This window comes from Lampetra fluviatilis (assembly GCF_964198595.1).
Source record: "Lampetra fluviatilis chromosome 45 unlocalized genomic scaffold, kcLamFluv1.1 SUPER_45_unloc_3, whole genome shotgun sequence".
Classification (NCBI taxonomy): domain Eukaryota; kingdom Metazoa; phylum Chordata; class Hyperoartia; order Petromyzontiformes; family Petromyzontidae; genus Lampetra; species Lampetra fluviatilis.
The window spans coordinates 30,001-40,000 of NW_027620427.1; the positions used below are offsets into that span (position 1 = coordinate 30,001).

A 10,000-nucleotide genomic window follows, 5' to 3' on the forward strand; every position below is an offset into this window, starting at 1 on the left:
CTCTAGACTCCTCCCACTCTCTCACTAAACTCCTCCCACTCTCTCTCTAGACTCCTCCCACTCTCACTAGACTCCTCCCACTCTCTCTCTAGACTCCTCCCACTCTCTAGACTCCTCCCACTCTCTAGACTCCTCCCACTCTCTCTCTAGACTCCTCCCACTCTCTCTCTAGACTCCTCCCACTCTCTCTCTAGACTCCTCCCACTCTCTCACTAGACTCCTCCCACTCTCTCTAGACTCCTCCCACTCTCTCTCTAGACTCCTCCCACTCTCTCTAGACTCCTCCCACTCTCTCACTAGACTCCTCCCACTCTCTCTCTAGACTCCTCCCACTCTCTAGACTCCTCCCACTCTCTAGACTCCTCCCACTCTCTCTCTAGACTCCTCCCACTCTCACTAGACTCCTCCCACTCTCTCTCTAGACTCCTCCCACTCTCTCTCTAGACTCCTCCCACTCTCTCTAGACTCCTCCCACTCTCTCACTAGACTCCGCCCACTCTCTCTCTAGACTCCTCCCACTCTCTCACTAGACTCCTCCCACTCTCTCTAGACTCCTCCCACTCTCTCACTAGACTCCTCCCACTCTCTCTCTAGACTCCTCCCACTCTCACTAGACTCCTCCCACTCTCACTAGACTCCTCCCACTCTCTCTCTAGACTCCTCCCACTCTCACTAGACTCCTCCCACTCTCACTAGACTCCTCCCACTCTCCCTCTAGACTCCTCCCACTCTCTCACTAGACTCCTCCCACTCTCCCTCTAGACTCCTCCCACTCTCTCTAGACTCCTCCCACTCTCTCTCTAGACTCCTCCCACTCTCTCTCTAGACTCCTCCCACTCTCTCTCTAGACTCCTCCCACTCTCTCTAGACTCCTCCCACTCTCTCTAGACTCCTCCCACTCTCTCACTAGACTCCTCCCACTCTCACTAGACTCCTCCCACTCTCTCTCTAGACTCCTCCCACTCTCTCTCTAGACTCCTCCCACTCTCTCACTAGACTCCTCCCACTCTCTCTAGACTCCTCCCACTCTCTCACTAGACTCCTCCCACTCTCACTAGACTCCTCCCACTCTCTCTCTAGACTCCTCCCACTCTCTCTCTAGACTCCTCCCACTCTCTCACTAGACTCCTCCCACTCTCACTAGACTCCTCCCACTCTCTCTCTCTAGACTCCTCCCACTCTCTCACTAGACTCCTCCCACTCTCTCTCTAGACTCCTCCCACTCTCTCTCTAGACTCCTCCCACTCTCTCACTAGACTCCTCCCACTCTCTCTAGACTCCTCCCACTCTCTCTCTAGACTCCTCCCACTCTCTCTCTAGACTCCTCCCACTCTCTCTAGACTCCTCCCACTCTCTCTCTAGACTCCTCCCACTCTCTCTCTAGACTCCTCCCACTCTCTCTCTAGACTCCTCCCACTCTCTCTAGACTCCTCCCACTCTCTCTCTAGACTCCTCCCACTCTCTCTCTAGACTCCTCCCACTCTCTCTCTAGACTCCTCCCACTCTCTCTCTAGACTCCTCCCACTCTCTCTCTAGACTCCTCCCACTCTCTCTCTAGACTCCTCCCACTCTCTCTAGACTCCTCCCACTCTCTCTCTAGACTCCTCCCACTCTCTCTCTAGACTCCTCCCACTCTCTCTCTAGACTCCTCCCACTCTCTCACTAGACTCCTCCCACTCTCTCTCTAGACTCCTCCCACTCTCACTAGACTCCTCCCACTCTCACTAGACTCCTCCCACTCTCTCTCTAGACTCCTCCCACTCTCACTAGACTCCTCCCACTCTCACTAGACTCCTCCCACTCTCCCTCTAGACTCCTCCCACTCTCTCACTAGACTCCTCCCACTCTCCCTCTAGACTCCTCCCACTCTCTCTAGACTCCTCCCACTCTCTCTCTAGACTCCTCCCACTCTCTCTCTAGACTCCTCCCACTCTCTCTCTAGACTCCTCCCACTCTCTCTAGACTCCTCCCACTCTCTCTAGACTCCTCCCACTCTCTCACTAGACTCCTCCCACTCTCACTAGACTCCTCCCACTCTCTCTCTAGACTCCTCCCACTCTCTCTCTAGACTCCTCCCACTCTCTCACTAGACTCCTCCCACTCTCTCTAGACTCCTCCCACTCTCTCACTAGACTCCTCCCACTCTCACTAGACTCCTCCCACTCTCTCTCTAGACTCCTCCCACTCTCTCTCTAGACTCCTCCCACTCTCTCACTAGACTCCTCCCACTCTCACTAGACTCCTCCCACTCTCTCTCTAGACTCCTTCCACTCTCTCTCTAGACTCCTCCCACTCTCTCACTAGACTCCTCCCACTCTCTCTAGACTCCTCCCACTCTCTCTCTAGACTCCTCCCACTCTCTCTCTAGACTCCTCCCACTCTCTCTCTAGACTCCTCCCACTCTCTCTAGACTCCTCCCACTCTCTCTAGACTCCTCCCACTCTCTCTAGACTCCTCCCATTCTCTCTAGACTCCTCCCACTCTCTCTCTAGACTCCTCCCACTCTCTCTCTAGACTCCTCCCACTCTCTCTCTAGACTCCTCCCACTCTCTCTAGACTCCTCCCACTCTCTCTCTAGACTCCTCCCACTCTCTCTCTAGACTCCTCCCACTCTCTCTAGACTCCTCCCACTCTCTCTAGACTCCTCCCACTCTCTCTAGACTCCTCCCATTCTCTCTAGACTCCTCCCACTCTCTCTCTAGACTCCTCCCACTCTCTCTCTAGACTCCTCCCACTCTCTCTCTAGACTCCTCCCACTCTCTCTAGACTCCTCCCACTCTCTCTCTAGACTCCTCCCACTCTCTCTCTAGACTCCTCCCACTCTCTCTAGACTCCTCCCACTCTCTCTAGACTCCTCCCACATTATTTAAAATGTAGACCAGGCGAGGTAGTCAACATCTCCCAGTGTCACGTGGTGATGATGATGATGATGAGAGAGACAAAGCTGCCCCTGGTAGCCTCTAACAGGCTGCTGGGGCCAAGTGCTGTCTGGAGTAGCATCAACACCACCAGCCCCGCCCCTCATCCCCCTCCACCCCGCCCCTCATCCCCCTCCACCCCTCCCCTCATCCCTCTCCACCCCTCCCCCCATCCCCCTCCACCCCTCCCCTCATCCCTCTCCACCCCTCCCCCCACCCCCCTCCACCCCTCCCCCCATCCCCCTCCACCCCTCCCCTCATCCCTCTCCACCCCTCCCCCCATCCCCCTCCACCCCTCCCCTCATCCCTCTCCACCCCTCCCCCCATCCCCCTCCACCCCTCCCCTCATCCCCCTCCACCCCTCCCCTCATCCCTCTCCACCCCTCCCCCCACCCCCCTCCACCCCTCCCCCCACCCCCCTCCACCCCTCCCCCCATCCCCCTCCACCCCTCCCCTCATCCCTCTCCACCCCTCCCCCCATCCCCCTCCACCCCTCCCCTCATCCCTCTCCACCCCTCCCCCCACCCCCCTCCACCCCTCCCCCCATCCCCCTCCACCCCTCCCCTCATCCCTCTCCACCCCTCCCCCCACCCCCCTCCACCCCTCCCCCCATCCCCCTCCACCCCTCCCCTCATCCCCCTCCACCCCTCCCCCCATCCCCCTCCACCCCTCCCCCCATCCCCCTCCACCCCTCCCCTCATCCCCCTCCACCCCTCCCCCCATCCCCCTCCACCCCTCCCCTCATCCCCCTCCACCCCTCCCCCCATCCCCCTCCACCCCTCCCCCCATCCCCCTCCACCCCTCCCCTCATCCCTCTCCACCCCTCCCCCCATCCCCCTCCACCCCTCCCCCCATCCCCCTCCACCCCTCCCCTCATCCCCCTCCACCCCACCCCCCATCCCCCTCCGCCCCTCCCCCCACCCCCCTCCACCCCTCCCCCCATCCCCCTCCACCCCTCCCCTCATCCCCCTCCACCCCTCCCCCCATCCCCCTCCACCCCTCCCCCCACCCCCCTCCACCCCTCCCCCCATCCCCCTCCGCCCCTCCCCCCATCCCCCTCCACCCCTCCCCTCATCCCCCTCCACCCCTCCCCCCATCCCCCTCCACCCCTCCCCCCACCCCCCTCCACCCCTCCACCCCTCCCCCTCCACCCCTTCCCCCATCCCCCTCCACCCCTCCCCCCATCCCCCTCCACCCCTCCCCCCATCCCCCTCCACCCCTCCCCCCACCCCCCTCCACCCCTCCCCCCATCCCCCTCCACCCCTCCCCCCATCCCCCTCCACCCCTTCCCCCATCCCCCTCCACCCCTTCCCCCATCCCCCTCCACCCCTCCCCTCATCCCCCTCCACCCCTCCCCCCATCCCCCTCCACCCCTCCCCCCACCCCCCTCCACCCCTCCCCCCATCCCCCTCCACCCCTCCCCCCATCCCCCTCCACCCCTCCCCCCATCCCCCTCCACCCCTCCCCCCATCCCCCTCCACCCCGCCCCCCATCCCTCTCCACCCCTCCCCCATCCCCCCCCCCATCCCCCCCACCCCTCCCCCATCCCCCTCCACCCCTCCCCCATCCCCTCCACCCCTCCCCCCATCCCCCTCCACCCCGCCCCCCATCCCCCTCCACCCCTCCCCCCATCCCCCTCCACCCCTCCCCCCATCCCCCTCCACCCCTCCCCCATCCCCCTCCACCCCGCCCCCCATCCCCCTCCACCCCTCCCCTCATCCCCCTCCACCCTCCCCCCATCCCCCTCCACCCCTCCCCCCATCCCCCTCCACCCCTCCCCCCATCCCCCTCCACCCCTCCCCCATCCCCCTCCACCCCTCCCCCCATCCCCCTCCACCCCTCCCCCATCCCCCTCCACCCCGCCCCCCATCCCTCTCCACCCTCCCCATCCCCCTCCACCCCTCCCCCCATCCCCCTCCACCCCTCCCCCATCCCCTCCACCCCTCCCCCATCCCTCTCCACCCCTCCCCCATCCCCCTCCACCCCTCCCCCCATCCCCCTCCACCCCTCCCCCCATCCCCCTCCACCCCTCCCCCCATCCCCCTCCACCCCTCCCCCCATCCCCCTCCACCCCTCCCCCATCCCCCTCCACCCCGCCCCCATCCCCCTCCACCCCTCCCCCATCCCCCTCCACCCCTCCCCCCATCCCCCTCCACCCCTCCCCTCATCCCCCTCCACCCCGCCCCCCATCCCCTCTCCACCCCTCCCCCATCCCCCTCCACCCTCCCCTCATCCCCCTCCACCCCTCCCCTCATCCCCTCCACCCCGCCCCCCATCCCCCTCCACCCCTCCCCCATCCCCCTCCACCCCTCCCCCTCCCCCTCCACCCTCCCCCCATCCCCCTCCACCCCTCCCCCCATCCCCCTCCACCCCGCCCCCCATCCCCCTCCACCCCTCCCCCATCCCCCTCCACCCCTCCCCCCATCCCCCTCCACCCCTCCCCCCTCCCCCTCCACCCCTCCCCCATCCCCTCCACCCGCCCCCATCCCCCTCCCCCCCTCCCCCATCCCCTCCCCCTCCACCCCCTCCCCCCCCATCCCCCTCCACCCCTCCCCCATCCCCCTCCACCCCTCCCCCATCCCCCTCCACCCCGCCCCCCATCCCCCTCCACCCTCCCCCCTCCCCTCCACCCCTCCCCATCCCCCTCCACCCCTCCCCTCATCCCCCTCCACCCCGCCCCCCATCCCTCTCCACCCCTCCCCCATCCCCCTCCACCCCTCCCCTCATCCCCCTCCACCCCTCCCCTCATCCCCCTCCACCCCGCCCCCCATCCCCCTCCACCCCTCCCCCATCCCCCTCCACCCCTCCCCTCATCCCCTCCACCCCGCCCCCATCCCTCTCCACCCCTCCCCCCATCCCCCTCCACCCCTCCCCCCATCCCCCTCCACCCCTCCCCTCATCCCCCTCCACCCCGCCCCCCATCCTCCCACCCTCCCCATCCCCCACCCCTCCCCCCATCCCCCTCCACCCCTCCCCCCATCCCCTCCACCCCTCCCCCATCCCCCTCCACCCCTCCCCCATCCCCCTCCACCCCGCCCCCCATCCCCCTCCACCCCTCCCCCATCCCCCACCCTCCCCCATCCCCTCACCCCTCCCCTCATCCCCCTCCACCCCGCCCCCCATCCCCCTCCACCCCTCCCCTCATCCCCTCCACCCCGCCCCCATCCCTCTCCACCCCTCCCCCATCCCCCTCCACCCCTCCCCTCATCCCCCTCCACCCCGCCCCCCATCCCCTCCACCCCGCCCCCCATCCCTCTCCACCCTCCCCCATCCCCCTCCACCCCTCCCCATCCCCCTCCACCCCGCCCCCCATCCCCCTCCACCCCGCCCCCCATCCCTCTCCACCCCTCCCCCATCCCCTCCACCCCTCCCCCATCCCCCTCCACCCCTCCCCCCATCCCCCTCCACCCCTCCCCCCATCCCCCTACACCCTCCCCCATCCCCTCCCCTCATCCCCTCCACCCCGCCCCCCATCCCTCTCCACCCCTCCCCCATCCCCCTCCACCCCTCCCCCATCCCCTCACCCCTCCCCATCCCCTCCACCCTCCCCCATCCCCCTCCACCCCTCCCCCATCCCCCTCCCCTCATCCCCCTCCACCCCTCCCCCATCCCCCTCCACCCCTCCCCCCATCCCCCTCCACCCCTCCCCCATCCCCCTCCCCTCATCCCCCTACACCCCTCCCCCATCCCCCTCCCCTCATCCCCCTCCACCCCGCCCCCCATCCCTCTCCACCCCTCCCCATCCCCCTCCACCCCGCCCCCCATCCCCCTCCACCCCTCCCCCATCCCCCTCCACCCCTCCCCCCATCCCCCTCCACCCCTCCCCTCATCCCCCTCCACCCCGCCCCCCATCCCCCTCCACCCCTCCCCTCATCCCCTCCACCCCGCCCCCCATCCCTCTCCACCCCTCCCCCATCCCCCTCCACCCCTCCCCTCATCCCCCTCCACCCCGCCCCCCATCCCCCTCCACCCCGCCCCCCATCCCTCTCCACCCCTCCCCCATCCCCCTCCACCCCTCCCCTCATCCCCCTCCACCCCGCCCCCCATCCCCCTCCACCCCGCCCCCCATCCCTCTCCACCCCTCCCCCATCCCCCTCCACCCCTCCCCCATCCCCCTCCACCCTCCCCCCATCCCCCTCCACCCCTCCCCCCATCCCCCTACACCCCTCCCCCATCCCCCTCCCCTCATCCCCCTCCACCCCGCCCCCCATCCCTCTCCACCCCTCCCCCATCCCCCTCCACCCCTCCCCCATCCCCCTCCACCCCGCCCCCCATCCCTCACCCCCCCGCCCGCCTCGTGGTCCCGGTCACGCGCTGGCGGTCACGTGGATGATGCGGGGGGAGGGGCTATGGGGGGGATGGAGCCTTGGAGGGGAGGGGGTTACGGGGGGAGGTCACGTGCGGGAGTGGGTGGGGGCTAAGGGGGTGGGAGGGGATGGTCACGTGGGGGCGAGGCTGGTTGGCCTTGGGGTGGAGGGTGGGGGCTGAGGGGGATGGAGGGTGGGGGCTACGGGGGATGGAGGGTGGGGGCTACGGGGGATGGAGGGTGGGGGCTACGGGGGATGGAGGGTGGGGGCTACGGGGGATGGAGGGTGGGGGCTACGGGGGATGGAGGGTGGGGGCTACGGGGGATGGAGGGTGGGGGCTACGGGGGATGGAGGGTGGGGGCTACGGGGGGTGGGTCACGTGGGGGCGAGGAAGTGGCGCAAACGGGAGAGTCGGGAGCGGTGGTGGTGCAGGTAGCGAACACTGCGTGTGTCACTGTGTGTGTCACTGTGTGTGTCTGTGTGTGTGTCACTGTGTGTGTCTGTGTGTGTGTCTGTGTGTGTCACTGTGTGTGTCTGTGTGTGTGTGTCTGTGTGTGTCACTGTGTGTGTCACTGTGTGTGTCACTGTGTGTGTCACTGTGTGTGTCACTGTGTGTGTCTGTGTGTGTGTCTGTGTGTGTGTCTGTGTGTGTCACTGTGTGTGTCTGTGTGTGTGTGTCTGTGTGTGTCACTGCGTGTGTCACTGTGTGTGTCACTGTGTGTGTCTGTGTGTGTGTCACTGTGTGTGTCTGTGTGTGTGTCTGTGTGTGTCACTGTGTGTGTCACTGTGTGTGTCTGTGTGTGTGTGTCTGTGTGTGTCACTGTGTGTGTCACTGTGTGTGTCACTGTGTGTGTCACTGTGTGTGTCACTGTGTGTGTCACTGTGTGTGTGTCTGTGTGTGTCACTGTGTGTGTCTGTGTGTGTGTGTCTGTGTGTGTCACTGTGTGTGTCACTGTGTGTGTCACTGTGTGTGTCTGTGTGTGTGTCACTGTGTGTGTCTGTGTGTGTGTCTGTGTGTGTCACTGTGTGTGTCACTGTGTGTGTCTGTGTGTGTGTGTCTGTGTGTGTCACTGTGTGTGTCACTGTGTGTGTCACTGTGTGTGTCACTGTGTGTGTCTGTGTGTGTGTCACTGTGTGTGTCTGTGTGTGTGTCTGTGTGTGTCACTGTGTGTGTCACTGTGTGTGTCACTGTGTGTGTGTCACTGTGTGTGTGTCACTGTGTGTGTCTGTGTGTGTGTCACTGTGTGTGTCTGTGTGTGTGTCTGTGTGTGTCACTGTGTGTGTCACTGTGTGTGTCACTGTGTGTGTGTCTGTGTGTGTCACTGTGTGTGTCACTGTGTGTGTGTCTGTGTGTGTCACTGTGTGTGTCACTGTGTGTGTGTCTGTGTGTGTCACTGTGTGTGTGTCTGTGTGTGTCACTGTGTGTGTCACTGTGTGTGTGTCTGTGTGTGTCACTGTGTGTGTCGCTGTGTGTGTCACTGTGTGTGTCACTGTGTGTGTCACTGTGTGTGTCACTGTGTGTGTCACTGTGTGTGTCACTGTGTGTGTCACTGTGTGTGTGTCTGTGTGTGTCACTGTGTGTGTCGCTGTGTGTGTCACTGTGTGTGTCACTGTGTGTGTCACTGTGTGTGTGTCTGTGTGTGTCACTGTGTGTGTCGCTGTGTGTGTCACTGTGTGTGTCGCTGTGTGTGTCGCTGTGTGTGTCACTGTGTGTGTCGCTGTGTGTGTCGCTGTGTGTGTCTGTGTGTCACTGTGTGTGTGTGTGTCACTGTGTGTGTGTGTGTGTCACTGTGTGTGTCACTGTGTGTGTCTGTGTGTCACTGTGTGTGTCACTGTGTGTGTCTGTGTGTGTGTCACTGTGTGTGTCTGTGTGTGTGTCTGTGTGTGTCACTGTGTGTGTCACTGTGTGTGTCTGTGTGTGTGTGTCTGTGTGTGTCACTGTGTGTGTCACTGTGTGTGTCACTGTGTGTGTCACTGTGTGTGTCTGTGTGTGTGTCACTGTGTGTGTCTGTGTGTGTGTCTGTGTGTGTCACTGTGTGTGTCACTGTGTGTGTCACTGTGTGTGTGTCTGTGTGTGTCACTGTGTGTGTCACTGTGTGTGTGTCACTGTGTGTGTCTGTGTGTGTGTCACTGTGTGTGTCTGTGTGTGTGTCTGTGTGTGTCACTGTGTGTGTCACTGTGTGTGTCACTGTGTGTGTGTCTGTGTGTGTCACTGTGTGTGTCACTGTGTGTGTGTCTGTGTGTGTCACTGTGTGTGTCACTGTGTGTGTGTCTGTGTGTGTCACTGTGTGTGTGTCTGTGTGTGTCACTGTGTGTGTCACTGTGTGTGTGTCTGTGTGTGTCACTGTGTGTGTCGCTGTGTGTGTCACTGTGTGTGTCACTGTGTGTGTCACTGTGTGTGTCACTGTGTGTGTGTCTGTGTGTGTCACTGTGTGTGTCACTGTGTGTGTCACTGTGTGTGTGTCTGTGTGTGTCACTGTGTGTGTCGCTGTGTGTGTCACTGTGTGTGTCACTGTGTGTGTCACTGTGTGTGTGTCTGTGTGTGTCACTGTGTGTGTCGCTGTGTGTGTCACTGTGTGTGTCGCTGTGTGTGTCGCTGTGTGTGTCACTGTGTGTGTCGCTGTGTGTGTCGCTGTGTGTGTCTGTGTGTCACTGTGTGTGTGTGTGTCACTGTGTGTGTGTGTGTGTCACTGTGTGTGTCACTGTGTGTGTCTGTGTGTCACTGTGTGTGTCACTGTGTGTGTCACTGTGTGTGTCACTGTGTGTGTGTCACTG

At 63.6% G+C, this 10,000-nt stretch overlaps 1 protein-coding gene across 1 annotated transcript in view; it reads left to right on the top strand.

Annotated features, from left to right (window-relative positions):
* The first annotated feature begins 7,605 nt into the window (after positions 1-7,605).
* LRMDA (leucine rich melanocyte differentiation associated) overlaps positions 7,606-10,000 on the top strand; it is a 34,343-nt gene continuing 31,948 nt past the window's right edge. Inside the window, exon 1 of the mRNA XM_078884495.1 lies at positions 7,606-7,657. The gene's annotated coding sequence lies outside the window, so the exon portion shown is untranslated. The remainder of the gene's footprint in view (positions 7,658-10,000) is intronic.